This window comes from Wyeomyia smithii, chromosome 1 (genome assembly GCF_029784165.1).
Source record: "Wyeomyia smithii strain HCP4-BCI-WySm-NY-G18 chromosome 1, ASM2978416v1, whole genome shotgun sequence".
NCBI classification, from domain to species: Eukaryota; Metazoa; Arthropoda; class Insecta; order Diptera; family Culicidae; genus Wyeomyia; species Wyeomyia smithii.
In genome coordinates, this window is record NC_073694.1 from 132,056,241 (window position 1) to 132,071,026 (window position 14,786).

Below are 14,786 nucleotides of genomic sequence, written 5' to 3' on the forward strand. Positions count from 1 at the left end.
CGCCACTGCGCTGTCAGTCCGGCTTACAAAAACAAATACATTAAAATCATTCCCGCAGTTCATGTTGTGTAAACACGCAGTTGCTTTATGTGTTTGTAAAGTCGGAAGAAAGTTCGGAAGTCGGAAGTCCGACTTCCGAACTTTAATTTAGTGCTGGCGCCACAATACTAACCATGAACAAATCACACAATTCACGTAGGAATAAATTTACTTTCAAGTCAGCGAAAGAAAATAAAATACAGCAGGTAATATGGTCGGTGTGCGACCAGACCAAGCCAAGCGCCATTTTCTTTAAAATTGAGTTATTAGCACCAGTGGATGTGCAAACTGATAATCTATGTTCCATTAAAGAACCAAGTGCATTTTATTTTCATTTGATATTTTTCAAATGAAATTAATTTTTTTCTTGTAACAAACGTCAGGACTGGGTTAATATACGTTAAATAAAAAAAAAATAGACAATACTAGAGGTGGGCAATCCACTCACGAACTGATCTAAAGAGCTGGTTCTTCAAAGTGAGTGAGTGATCTATCGTTCTTTTTTAAAGAGCGGTAACTCACCCCTTACCTCAAGCAAATAGCTGATAGCTGATTTTGTTGATCAGACACCGCAAGCAAGAGCCCAATGAATGCTTCACCCCAAGCGCAAAGCGGCGCGCGACACTGCAATAAAACTTCCAAAAAAAAGCTGCCATCGGCTGCCTGCTCTCCTATGTATAATCATCCACCAGCCACGGGAATAAAAAATAAAATCTACTTGCCAAAGTTCACACACAGGCACACGGACTGGCTAACGCCGAGAACGCACACGAAAGGATGGCAAAAGTGGAACGAAAAGAGCGAAAGAACTGGTTCACTGATCTTTTGAATCTGTTCAGACAATCCGCTCCCGAGCTGATCAGAAAGTCAGTTCTTTAAAAGATCGAAATCTTCTGATCGCGAGCGGATTGCCTGCGAACTGAACAGAAGAGCCATCGGAAGAATCAGTTCTTCTGAGAGCTAAAGATTTCGCTCTTTCAAAGAACTGAGTCTTCCGATCAGCCTACGAGCGGATTGCCAGAAGATCAGTGAATCAGTTCTTTCGTTCTTTTCGTTCCACATCCATTCGTGTGTGTACTTGGCGTTAGTCAACCCGTGTAGGTACCTGTGTATGAATTGTGACAAGTTGATTTTTTGCAAGCTCTTGCGGCTGGCTGGTGGGTGGGTAATGGGATATGCAGGTTATGCATAGCAGAGCAGACATTTGGTGGCAGCTTGTTTTTGGGAATTCTATTGTAGTTTTGCGCGCGGCCTTGCGTCTGACAAATCGGGTGTAATGCTTTCACATGCCTCTCACTTGCGGTGTCTGATAATTAGCCACACTGATAGTCAACAAAAATTATGTATGAACGAAAAGAGCGAGTGAGCTGTTATAAAGAACTAGTTTACCTTAGTGAGCGGAACCGCTCTGATCCGCTCACTATAGTGAACCATTTTTCCCATCTCTAGACAATACCCGCTTCAAAATACCAGAGCATTTCATATTGATACCAAAAACATCATATCAAGAAGACTGTCATCTCTGGATCGATCCCATACAAATGACAAGCGTCAAATCAAACAGCGGACTCCATCTTTTAAAGGTGGAAGTTTGCATCGCTGCGAAGACAGAGTGGGCGTATGTGGTGGTCCAACCTGTGCGAGCGGCTTGCATTCGCATCGCCAGCACACACACTAGCATGCCTCAGTTCCACTTTTACTTGTAAGACTGCGCTGCCAAAACTGTCGCTCAGTCTCAGGCAGAGTTCCCAGTCTTCTTGATATGATGTTTTTGTTGACACTATCTTCATACTTAGCACTTGGTGCGCTTTGGCACCTGGAAATAGAGCAACAGAAATAAAGCTTCGCTTGTCTATCAGCTGTATAATTTTTGATATAGATTGGGCTGAGAGATAAAACAGCGTTGATATCTATGTATTATGTTTGACTTTTGAGAAAAATTTGCTTGTTTAATAGTCAAGTTGATATGTTGTAAATACGTTTGGCCAGACCGAACTGAAGACCATTTTTTTAAATTTTTGTTCGACCAGCTTGAACTGACTGCATAGGTGTCAAAAATAAAAACCAAATATTTTATCAATTATTGCTATTTTTCGTGTATTTATGATAACAGGACATCATAAGCCTTGTTCATTACGTGTTAGCATTGAATTAATAATTAGTTCAAACACGGTTAATTTATGGGTGGTCAAACTTCAAATGCCAATTACTCAAAATAATGTGTTTGGCGCTTGGTTCGGTCTGGTCGCACGGCGACCATATCAAGTACAGTCGCCGTTCGATAACTGCAAGACTTTTAACTGCAACGTTTTTCAACTGCAAGACCGATAACTGCAACAACTTTGCAGTTATCGGACCGCAATCCGTCAAATCTGATGTTAAATTCATATTTGACATTGAAGTGACAGATCTCACGGGGGGATTCTAAATGCATTCGAAAATGAAAATTGTTGAATCAACAATTGTTGAAACAAACAATATTTTGTGACCTAGCGTTAAATAGACCATTTTTCAAAACTGACAGGTGTCACTAATCCTCCTGACATTGATGTTGCTTTTACTTGCGTTGTGTCAGCGGTTCCGAGCTTTCTGTCGAAATTTCATTCATTAATTGAGTTCAGAAACGTCTCGTAAATCGGTCTATTGTAGTGATGAACTTTATTTTCGCCTACATTTTGGTTATGAAAAGTAGCAATACATTATGATGCGGAAATATGGATATTAAATTGGTTAATCGAAAAGCTTGCCAATTTTAGTTTTCTGCTAGTTTTTGCAACTATTCCATTAAAAAAATACATATCGACATCATTGAAAACACAAATGGTAGTGACGGACCCCTTTCTAAGTTTTGGCATGTGTCAAGTGTTGCAGTTATCGAACGGCATTCGCTAACTGCAATGTAAACATGTTGCAGTTATCGAACGACAACTGTATTGAATTTTACAATGTGAGAGTTTCTTATATTAGGTCCAGAATGTCCACTATCTGGTTGCAATACCTTTGTTACAGAGAATCGCGATTCTGACAATTGGGTTGTTTAGCTCACGCACTTATTTTTATATATCAGGTAAAAGAGTGGAATTTTCTGAGCAAAACGTGATTTTTTAAGATTCAAGGGCATCTTCAGCCGTGGTCCATTTTTGAAACAACTTTATACTAGATTTACACCAGTGAAATCTGAATAGAACCAGCTAATATAGACCAACTTTTCGTTCTCCGCACCGGTGTTGTATATCTTGTTGTTTTAAACCGCTAACATCTGTCACACTGTCAACAATTTAATACCCCATGCTATCAGTTAATGAGACTTGTTATTAAAAAAAGCACTCGATATATAACGAACGGAAATTCGAGAATTTTAACGTACATTAAACGATTACTTTGGCAAGACACTTTATATCCACAAGACTTCATGGTCGGTTTGACGGTTTGACCCGAGCGTCAGTGTCATTTCTCAGGATGGATTGGTATGATCGAAAAATTTCTGCTACAAGTTATTAGTGGGGGTTACCCTACACACTAATATCACCAACTGCAGAAGGCAGTTGGCTACTTTTCGGGTTGCGGCGTGAACCTCTATCGGATTTCGGACTTTCACTAGAACACAAAAGGAAAACAAAATAAATAAACAAAATAAAAACTTATCGCTTTTTATTCCTAATTTCCTCTTGCTGTCGGTGGTGGGGGTGCTGCGGGTACGTTGCTTCTCGTTGTCGGGATGGCCGTTCCCAACAGCTCCTGCTGCAACGAACTCCGGCGGGGTAGTGTTTACAACTCCTTGGCACTTAGCCGGGGGTAGCAAATCGTGTACCTTACCCACTCCGGCGAACAAACACAAAAAAGCTCTCAATTCACGGGCCAACGGGACAACCTTCGTTGGTCTTAAAAAAGAGCGGAACAACCTTCGCTCCTACGGGACACAAACTGTAAAAATAAAACAGTTAAAAACGCGCACTTTTATGACGAAAACAAACGACGCGTGTCACTTTTACCGTGATCGAGGCTAGACTGATCATCCCGCGATGGCTGCCGACCACAATAAACCCGCCGAGACTGGATTCAGCACCAATTTTTTGCAGCTAGAGGAAAATACCGGCCTATCTATCCTTAACAATTATTCCACAAACATGACATAAAAATTATCGAACCTATCTAACGCGACAATATCGTTCACAAACGGAAAAACGAAAGAATTTAAACGAAAATAAACAAATTTATGTGAACGATATTCAGCGCAAGTGGTGACAGTTGTCATGTTGGGTACACGCTGCTGCGGGGGTGTTCAAGTGAGGGTAATTTTTACTCATACACTCTCTCGCGGTAATACCCAAAATTAGGTAAATTTCCACTCGATGCTGAAATTGCAACCGCGCAGGTTACAATCTCGCCCACACCGATTGAAAAAAAAATTGAGAACAATTTTTTTTACTAACCTAACACCAAACACCGATAACAATTATGAACGGGGAATGAATAAGTTAATGGACAAATAAATTAATAAATTAATAAATAAATAAATAAACAAATAAATAAATAAATATGTACAAAATCTGCTATCCCTATCATTCCTTCCGTAATTTACAAGCAAACAATTCCAAAAACTAATCGACCGGAGTTCCGAATCGTTGAAATTGTTTGGTCTTGGTGTGGAGTGCTAGTTCTTAAAGCATTCGCAAAGCGAGAAGCAGTCAGCTATCATCTGACCCAATCAAGGCCTGAACTTGAAATCCAATTCTAATCCATTCTTCAAGACAACTCATCTTTCCAAAATACTGCAAGTCCCAGTACTAATTTTGTACGGTTCTGACTTGCAGGGGAACGGTTGTCGGTTTTTTATCGACTGTCCAACTTTCGTGTTCTTACGGTGCCAACACTCGATACCTGAGCTAGAGTTAATTTCCGAACCACTCATTCTATTCTCTCTTTCATAAATACCTTTTCATTCCAATCGCCATTTGCAATTCGACTCACCTTTTGAATTAACTCTAGAACATTGTATCTCACCCACCCACGTCAACTTTTATTCGTTCACTCATGCATATCCAATCATACATTCACGCACTCCGTCCGGCACTCAGCCCACGTCATCGTCAACATTCTGGACCATGTCTTTCTGTCCCTGTTCATCTCAAAAGCATCTCCCATACTGAGACGTTTGAGAGGGACCAAAGAATGTCTCTCGCATAATGCGGTAAATAATAAAAATATTCCCTAAGGAATTCAATTTTATCACCCTGGTGGTTAAAATCTGAAACCCCAGTATTATACAAGACTCCGAATTCACAACATTCGGTTCCGATGACGCGCATTCATACATATCCACATTCGGCCGCACCGTACATACATTACATTGCCTTACCACAAACGATCAGTTTCTAATCCGAATCCATCTTATCGTTTCTGGCAGCACGGCATCGTTTGGAGACGTCAACCGGCGATGACGTCATTCCTATGCGGAATGATCAATGAATATTTTATGTAAACAAACCGGAATGGAAACTCGCCGTTCACATTCCGGTTTTCGCGATTTTTTAGGTTTTCGCGACGGTTTCTCGCTGCGAAAATACGTTGCGCGTGCGTGTTCCCCATAGAAAAGGGGAAAAGTGTTCTGTGCGAAAAAGAAACGCCCTAACAAGGCAAAAATTCGTAAAAAGTCCCCGCTGAAGAGGGGTGAAAACTAAGTCAATGGCACCGAACAAGGCGAAGTGATATGTTTTCGGTTGTTTGCCTTCTGTTTCCAAGTGCCAGTGCGTGGGTGTTTTTCCAAAAGGCGCGGAATTCTATTCCGGCAATAATTAATCTTTACACCGTCACGACTGATTTTGGAACAGAAAGCAAAACTTCAGCGGAACGATTTATTACTCCGCCACTAGTGCGAAGCACGCAAAACGTTAACGAAGGTAATGATGAACCTTCTAACAGCAGTGTAAGTCTCCCTTTTTACTATTCACTAGAAGAAGGTAGAGCAACGCATAAATGGACCGACGGTCCAAATGTAATCCGGCGGTCGCCTTTGAAATGTTCTCAAATGAACAATCCGCTTAAAGGCAGGCCGCCGGTACAAAATTGTACCAGTTTATGCTGGTTTGAGAAGATTTGCTGGCCAGACACCAAGATTTTTCCCGGTAGAATCAACCAGCTCGTAAGACGAAGACCCCTTTTTGGCGAGAACTTTCGCCGGTAAGTATTGTGGTCCAATTTTGGCGTTATAAGGCTCGAGAGCGTTCGACAGCTTCATGTTTCGTCGGTAAACAATTTGAACGACGGCGAATGGCTTCGTAAGTTGGCGATGTCGCCCGTTGTATTGCTGTCGAGCACCCTCGGAGGCCTTACTAAGATTTTTAACCACAATACCCCGAATTGTCTCTAATTGGTCCTGTCTTGATTTTAGATCACCCTCCCTGGAAATCCTGGAGTAGTCATCCCCTGATGCCATTTCGCAACCATGGACGACGAAATGAGGACTAAACCCGGTAGAAGAATGAACCGTTGTATTTAGGATGCGTTCCACATCAGAAATGCGGACATCCCAGTTGCGCTGGTCCGTGCGGGCGTACGCGCGAATTGCCGTATTTATAGGACGATTCGTTCGTTCTACCGGGTTAGCCTGCGAATGATATCTCGAATTCAGCCAATGTGTAACATTTGTTTCTTTTAGGAACCGGCTGAATTCTTTGGAGATGAACGTCGAACCATTATCGCTCAACAGGATTTCCGGACTTCCATGGCGGTTGAACCATTGTTCGCGAAGGGTCGCATAAAGTGAGGCACTGCAAATTTTGCGAACATTACGTACTTGCTGAAGACGTCGAGGACGACTAGCAAGTGTTGATTGCCCCGTTTGCTTCGAGGAAGTGGGCCTATGTAGTCCACCGAAATCATCTGCCACGGTGCACCGGTTGTGCGTGACTGACCTATTTCTGGTTGGACTGAGGTAAATGGTGCTTTTATCTCTTTGCAGGTCCCACATTGGCGAATATATTCGCAAACTTCTGGTCCCATACGAGGCCAAAAATAGCGTTTTTGAACCTCGTGAATCGTTTTATCATAACCCACATGAAGCAATTCATCGTGGGTATGTTGCACGATTTCTTCTCGACACTCGGGAGTTGGGACCAATTTCCAACTAAACCGAGAGTCGAATGGTACACTTTTCGAGGCCACGTATTTGAAAAGTTTACCATCTTTGACTTTAAAGTCAGGATAATCATCAGGATTAGCTGAAACTTTAGACTTCATGGAACAATACCAGTCTGAAGTGGACAATGCCGAAATGGCAGCTACAGCACGGGATAAGGCATCCGGAACGACATTGTCCTTACCTTTCCGGTGCTCAATGGACATGTCGTAGAGTTGTAGTTCCAAACTCCACCGACTCAGGCGCGAACTGGTCTTCCATTTGGGCTTCAGTATCCAGGTAATGGCTGATGAATCAGTGACAAGTCGAAAATGATAACCTTCCAAGTAACCTCGGAAGTGTTCAACCGACATAATCACCGCCAGACCTTCCTTTTCGGTAGCGTGGTAATTCCGTTGGGGAGTGGTTAGCTTATGTGAAAAATAAGCTACCGCTTTTTCCCCCTCTGGATGTTGTTGCACCAGAACAGCCGCGACAGCAGTGTCACTGGCATCTGTCTGCAGGTTAAACTCCTTCGAAAAATCTGGCGGGACAAGCACTGGAGGAGTGACTAAAAGTTCCTTTACCTTCAGGAACGCGAGTTCTGCTTCGGAGTTCCAGCCAATATTCTCGGCCTTTGTTTTCAAGAGGTCGGTCAAAGGTGCGGTTACCTCACTAAACCGATCAATGAAACGCCGGTAGTAACCGCACATTCCAAGGAATCGGCGCAGTTTAGTAACCGTCACCGGCCGCTCGTAATCGAGTATCGGCTGAATTTTGTCAGAATTGACCTTTAGACCTTCCTGATTCAACAAATAGCCAAGAAATTTTAACTCTGGAAACCCAAAACAGGATTTAGCCAGGTTTATCGTCAGATTGGCTTTGGCTAGACATTTGGCCACCTCTTTGAGTAATAGTAGGTGATGCTCGAACGTTTCGCTTACCACGATGATATCATCGCGGTAAACGAAGACGTACGGTTCCAGTTTTCCTCGTCCTAACACCTGGTCCATCAAACGTGCCAAAGTGGCAGGGCTGTTAACGAGACCGAAGGGTAGACGAGTAAGTGTGCCGGGCACACTGAAAGCAGTAAACTTACGACTGCCCTTAGCCAAAGGAACCTGGAGAAAAGCCTCCTTTAAGTCTATAGTAGACAGGTACTTGGCTTTAGGCAGGCTTCCTAAAATGCGCCCGGGATGCGGCAGAGGGTATGCATCACGTACTGTACGCTCATTAAGAGGCCGGGCATCTAGACAAAGCCGAATAGAGCCGTCTGGTTTGGTCAGAGCGACAATATTCAAAGACCAATCGGAATCTGACTCTTCAATAATACCCATAGATCGCCAACGGTCGATTTCTTCCCAGACTTTAGACAGTTTTCTTGGGCTCATTTTATAGGGATATCGGCAAACAGGCGCGGCACTTTGAAATTCTTCCTTTATTACGATCCTGTGCTCTGTTAGTGAGGTCATATTCAATTTTCCGGGCACTACCGCCTGGAAACAGGTCGTAACCTGTTCGATACAGGCAATCTGCTCCGGAGTAAGAATAGACTCACTCGGAGCATCAATCTCTACTTCTTCGTCCCGCTCCGAACCTGAGTTCAACAGAGCACAAGTTTGCAACTCGGGTGTTATTCCAAAGGCGCGCAAAAAGTCCATACCGAGTATTGAAGAATCTGTTAATTGCTCCACTACAAGGGTGCAAATAACCTTTGTCTTGTTTTGGAAAGTGTACGGAAGATATATTTGTCCAAGGATCGGTAAGGTCTGTCCATTTGCTGAACGAAGTTCAACTGGCCTTTCCAAACCTTTCAATGGACTTTTGGAAAACTTTCGATACAACTTTTCGGTGATAATGGTGGCATTACTACCACTGTCGAGCAAAGCCTCGAAGGAATGGCCATATACTGCGACAAAAACGAAAGGACGATTATCGGACGGATCATCGAGAATGATGGTTGCAACAAACAGCGGATCACGATAATCCTCATCATGAGCTGGTCGAAAACTGTTGTAAATTTGGGGGTCTAATTTTAGGCTTTCTATGGGGCGCACAACCTTACACAACTGCGACTTTAGTTGGTACGAATCCCGTTTTTTAAGCAGTAGGGACAGCGAGAGACATCGAAACCCTTGAATCCACACAAAATACAGAAGACTCGTCTAGGATTTCTACACGCCTCATGCTCGTGTCCAGTACCACCGCAGTTGTAACAGACTCCGAGACTAGGAGATCGATGCTGTTCCAGCAGATAGTCGAGACAAATCACCGGTTTTTGTTTGGATTCCGGTTTCGAATTTCTCTCGACAAGATTCTTTTCCGTCTGAACACCTGGCTTTTTCTTCGTGTTTTCAGACGGCGTTTTGGAAGCAAAATTATCCTTTTGGGAATTTTTGCTCCAAAATGTTTTGGTTTCCACATGGCTGTTATTCGAACCACCTCCCTTTCTGTTTGGTTGGTCCTTTTTCGAGGTGTTAATTGGTGGATTTACCGAATAAGCAGCGACTTCTTTTTGAGAACCGAACACTTTTCGGTAAATCGGTGTTTTGTACGCGTCAATTGATTTACCTAAAGTCATCAATTCTGCAAGCGTACTCACTGGCTTCGAAATTAGTATTTGCTTATAGTCCGGCCTGAGGTTCCGCTTGAGCACGTCGAGTTTTTCGCTCGGTGTCATGGGAACCGTCATAGCCAAGGATGGAAAAACTCGTATCGCATAACAATCATTTGGGTATCATTTCTGAACGTGCTATTTGAAAGCTTTCAATCCTAGCAAACCATCGCTATTAAAAGTTATACATTCTCGAGCTTGCAAGAGACAACTAAGAGCAAAGAAATATATGGTAGCTTTCTTTGATGATTTTGTTTCAGTATTGCCTGCTTTAGGCGGAGCGAGCAACATATAGCGAGTGATTCACGAAAGAATCGTAAACGATTGCACTCAAGCGATCGCAATGATTCTTTCAAATGTTGGTTGCTTGTAGGCGTAATTCGGCTACTCCACGTCGTGCTTTCACCGTGATATACCATGATGATTCTTAGTAATTTCAAGTATCAGATGCTAATGCACCATGCTACAATTTCCGTAAGCATTGATGATACATATTTGCTCCGACAAGCAAACAATTGAACGCAATCTAACGTTCATTTGGATTCATAATTTTGTATCACTGGCGATAATATCTCAAAGCTTCTCGCGAAAATGTTGAATGCGAGTGAACTTGGATACAATAAATACTATCGTGTTTGAATCATTCAGTCTCCTTCTATGGTATTCGACACTCTTAGAAGCGAAAAACAATCAGCAGCGTTTCTATGGAAAACTTGTACGCGAGTGGAAATAGTTGAACGATAACTGATAAATCAAAGAACACATTTGCATGAAATATTGCTAGTGAGTGAACTTTTCCATGCTTGGTCATAGCACGAAATATTTTTTCCATTTCCTGGAAATAATCCAGGAAACACTCGTTTCGCATCTGCAGGCGCTGGGAAACTTTTGATTTGAGAGCGGCGTCAAGTTCCGGATGAACGAAATTTGCCTTAAGCTCACAAACCAAATGGTTCCAGTTGTAAAGCCTGTTTTGCGATCTCATAGCCCGATACCAAGTAAGAGCATTGTCAGTGAGTAGGTGCATTGCAGAATTGAACAGCTCCTCCTCTGAAATTTGCTCCACTGAGCATAATTTTCAACGGAGTCCAGAAATTCATTCAGTCCAAGCCCATCATCTGTCCCAGCGTATTTCTCGATTTTCCAATCGGAAACACGCTGTGGTCGACGATTGTAATGGTAGCCCGAGCAGGATGGTATTTCATTACCCGTTTGATTGGGCAAAGGAAAACGTCCACCCGTCGGGCTTGACCTTCCATTCCCATGGTGTTTTGGGGCCTAGGATTGAAGGACTGGTACAGCTGGTTTCGTGTTCTCAATCGGAAGTGCCGGACATCGATCTTTCAGCAAGTCCAGGAGTAACTTTTCCACCACGGTTTGGTTCAATGTGGGCGCCAGTGGTGGATCATGTACTTCCGGTTCTACTGGCTCGTCGATTTCGTCCGTCTCACGTCTTTCGTCCAGATCGGTCTGCAGATCAATCTCGGGAACGCCAGCTGGTTTAGAATGTACCAGCGCCCGAAGTTCACTGACGGATTCACGAAGTGAGACAACTTCTTGAACCGTCTTTCGCAAAACTGAAGCAATAGTGTTCAGTGAAGCAATCCCGCCCATTAGCGTCTGAGTAGCTTCCAAAAGGCTATCAGACCTCTCAGCCGCTAGAGCTCTATCTCGTTGGGAATGCTGACGTAAAAGTCGAATCTCGTCCCTTAACTCGCTCAAGACAGACCCAACGTCTTCTCCCACGAGCGGACCAGATCCTACACTTCGCAGGGAAATGGGTGCCGTTTGTGATGGTGGCACGTTCGTGTCCAGCAAATCTCCCAAACCTGCTCCACCTTCCCCAGTATTTTCAATTGGAGGAAGCACTGCCGACAAATCAAAATGTTCCTGATATGTAGCAGAAACTTCCGCCAACAAACCCAAAATTTCCTGGCTGACCTCCCCTGCTGTGTTTTTGTGGATTATCTAGAGTCTAGACCCCAGATGGAGTAACCTTGTTCGGTAAACCTCCTTGTTTGGGCATCTTTAACGGAGATCTTCCTTAATGGAGCTCAACTTCCCAAGGCAGATCTCCGTTTCTTCAGCAGCATCCCCATGAAACACGCGCAAGCGTTCCACCGGAGAAGACCGTTCTTCGGCCAACAATCCCCGTAAACGACGCTGCCGCTGAACCCCAGATGGATCCGAATCAGCCGAGATGACAACATTCCGCGAGCTCAACTCAAAATCTAGCTTGTCGAAATGCAAATGGTCAACCCGCATCAACCAATAAGCTCTGTTGAGCTCTTCAACCATCATTGCCATTTTCTCAATGTCCTTGGAAAAGAACTCAAAAGCACACAGCATGAAGTGTTGACACGGTATGAAACTTTGTATTATTTTTTCCCGCCCACTAACGATTCCCTTATATTTCAGGAATTTGAGCTAAATTAAAAAATGTTTCGAATCGGATTAAAATTTTAGGGTTGGCAACCACCTTGACTGGGAAAGACTCAAGCTTTCTACAACTCGTCTGGCAGTTCCACCAAAACCAACGCAAAATGCAAAATCACCGAAAAACAAAAATAAATATATATATATATATATATATATATATATATATATATATATATATATATATATATATATATATATATATATATATATATATATATATATATATATATATATATATATATATATATATGTATATATATATATATATATATATATATATATATATATATATATATATGTATATATATATATATATATATATATATATATATATATATATATATATATATATATATATATATATATATATATATATATATATATATATATATATATATATATATATATATATAATGAATATTTAATAAATATATAAATAAATAAACAATACGACCGCGAATAATATTGCGGAAGAAACCTCACCACTTGCGTAACAAAAATTTTAGCAAAAATACAATTTTCGATAGAGGTACCCCACACTTGAAAAGAAAAAATAGTTTTTTTAAGAAAAATATTTTTTTCAGTGTGGTTTTTGCGCTGTGCGTCAATTATTAGTGTGTACCTCTATACACTATCAGACTTTTGCTAGAACACAAAAAAAAACAAAGAAAACAAATAAATAAAATAAAAACTTATCGATTTTCCGTTTTCCTCTATATGTTGGTGGCGGGAATCTCCAGTTGTGGTCGTCTGGTGTTGCTTCCAAGCTGTCCAGATATTGGGCAAATTCTTCTATGGTCCTAGGCGGGCGGTGTTTTTTCCTCCTTGACGATTAGCCGGTAGCGAACACTGCCAATCCGGCGAGCAAGTAAACACCAAAACTCGCGCACTCGATCGTGACACAACGGAACAACCTTCGTTGTAAAGCGGAACAACCTTCACTTTCACTACACACAAACTGTAAACAACCAACAGTTAAAACGCGCACTTGAACCGGACAAAAAAATGACGCGTGTGTACTAGATCACGATCGAGGCTAAACTCCTCATCCCGCGATGGCTGCCGACCACAATAAACCCGCCGAGACTGGATTCAGCACCACTTTTTCGCAGCTAGAGGAAAATACCGGCCTATCTATACCTAACAATTATTCCACAAACATGACATAAAAATTATCGAACCTATCTAACGCGACAATATCGTTCACGAACGGAAAAAGGAACGAATTTAAACGAAAATAAACAAATTTATGTGAACGATATTCAGCGCAAGTGGTGACAGTTGTCATGTTGGGTACACGCTGCTGCGGGGGTGTTCAAGTGATGGTAATTTTTACTCATACACTCTCCCGCGGTAATACCCAAAATTAGGTAAATTTCCACTCGATGCTGAAATTGCAACCGCGCAGGTTACAAAGTAGGGCTTCGGAGGATAGCGAAAAATTCCGTTTTCGTCTCATCAATCTTTCAATATCTTGCAGTTCTTCAAACTTGGGTTGAGTTTTGAGGATATTGGGTGGCATCGCGCAGCTCGATTCGAACGATTTTCGCTTTTTTCGAGTATGTCACATACTGCCAGTTATGCTTCAAGCTTAAAAGGAGCAATCATTGTCATTTGTCCTGCAGCTCAGCTAACCCGCAAAGTCGAAAAAATACGAAAAACAAAACATAACGCACCCAACGATCATTTAGTTTTGTTCGAGTTGCTCGAAACTAATTGCGCAATGTCACCCCAGCATTTTGAACGTTTCCAGTTCAGTGTCTTCGAGGAACATTTTTCTGGCCTCTCAAGGTCTCCTCTAGTCCCACCACAATTAAGGCGATCAACGAATAGCCAGCATATTTGTCATCCTGGTGGCTGATGGTTACGAACCAAGTAGTAGAACCTACGGTTATGGTCTTTCAGAATTTGCTTTTGCTGGTCGGTTTCCTTGAAGCCAAAAACGACAAACCTGTCGATATTCTTCTTCAGAAAAGCCACAAAAATGAATTGTGAATTGTCATAAAAAATCTTTGTTTTGTTTATTCCCCAACACACGCAAAACGCTTATATGGAAATAGCTAAAAATGAGGTATTCAATTAAAATATGACATTTTACCCACCTATTGGCAGCGTACGAAGGGTTTTAGAACGATGCTAACGATTCTTGTTCCAAAAAGTGACAAAAATAGACCAAAACGTATACCAGTTTCAAATTTTTTCAATTTAGATCTGGTATAAAACTAAATTTACATCACCGGTGCAGCAGTGAATTTGAGTTTGTTCCAAAAAAATAGAACAAAACAATGATTTGGACCACCGCTGAAGATGCCCTGTCCTTCGATTTTAAATGAAAAATAAAAATTTGCCTAAATCGCTACAATGACAGTTGGTATCCCACGCCTTTCATTCGCAGACGACCTGAAATTATTTTTCAAAATTGTTAACACCTCAGACGCATCCTCTCTTCAGCAGCAATTGAATTTATTTGGGAATTGGTGTGCAATTAACCGTATGACGCTGAACCCCTCCAAATGCTCGGTTATAACCCAATGAGTATAAAAGAGAGGTGAGGAGAAAACCTACTAACACTTGCAC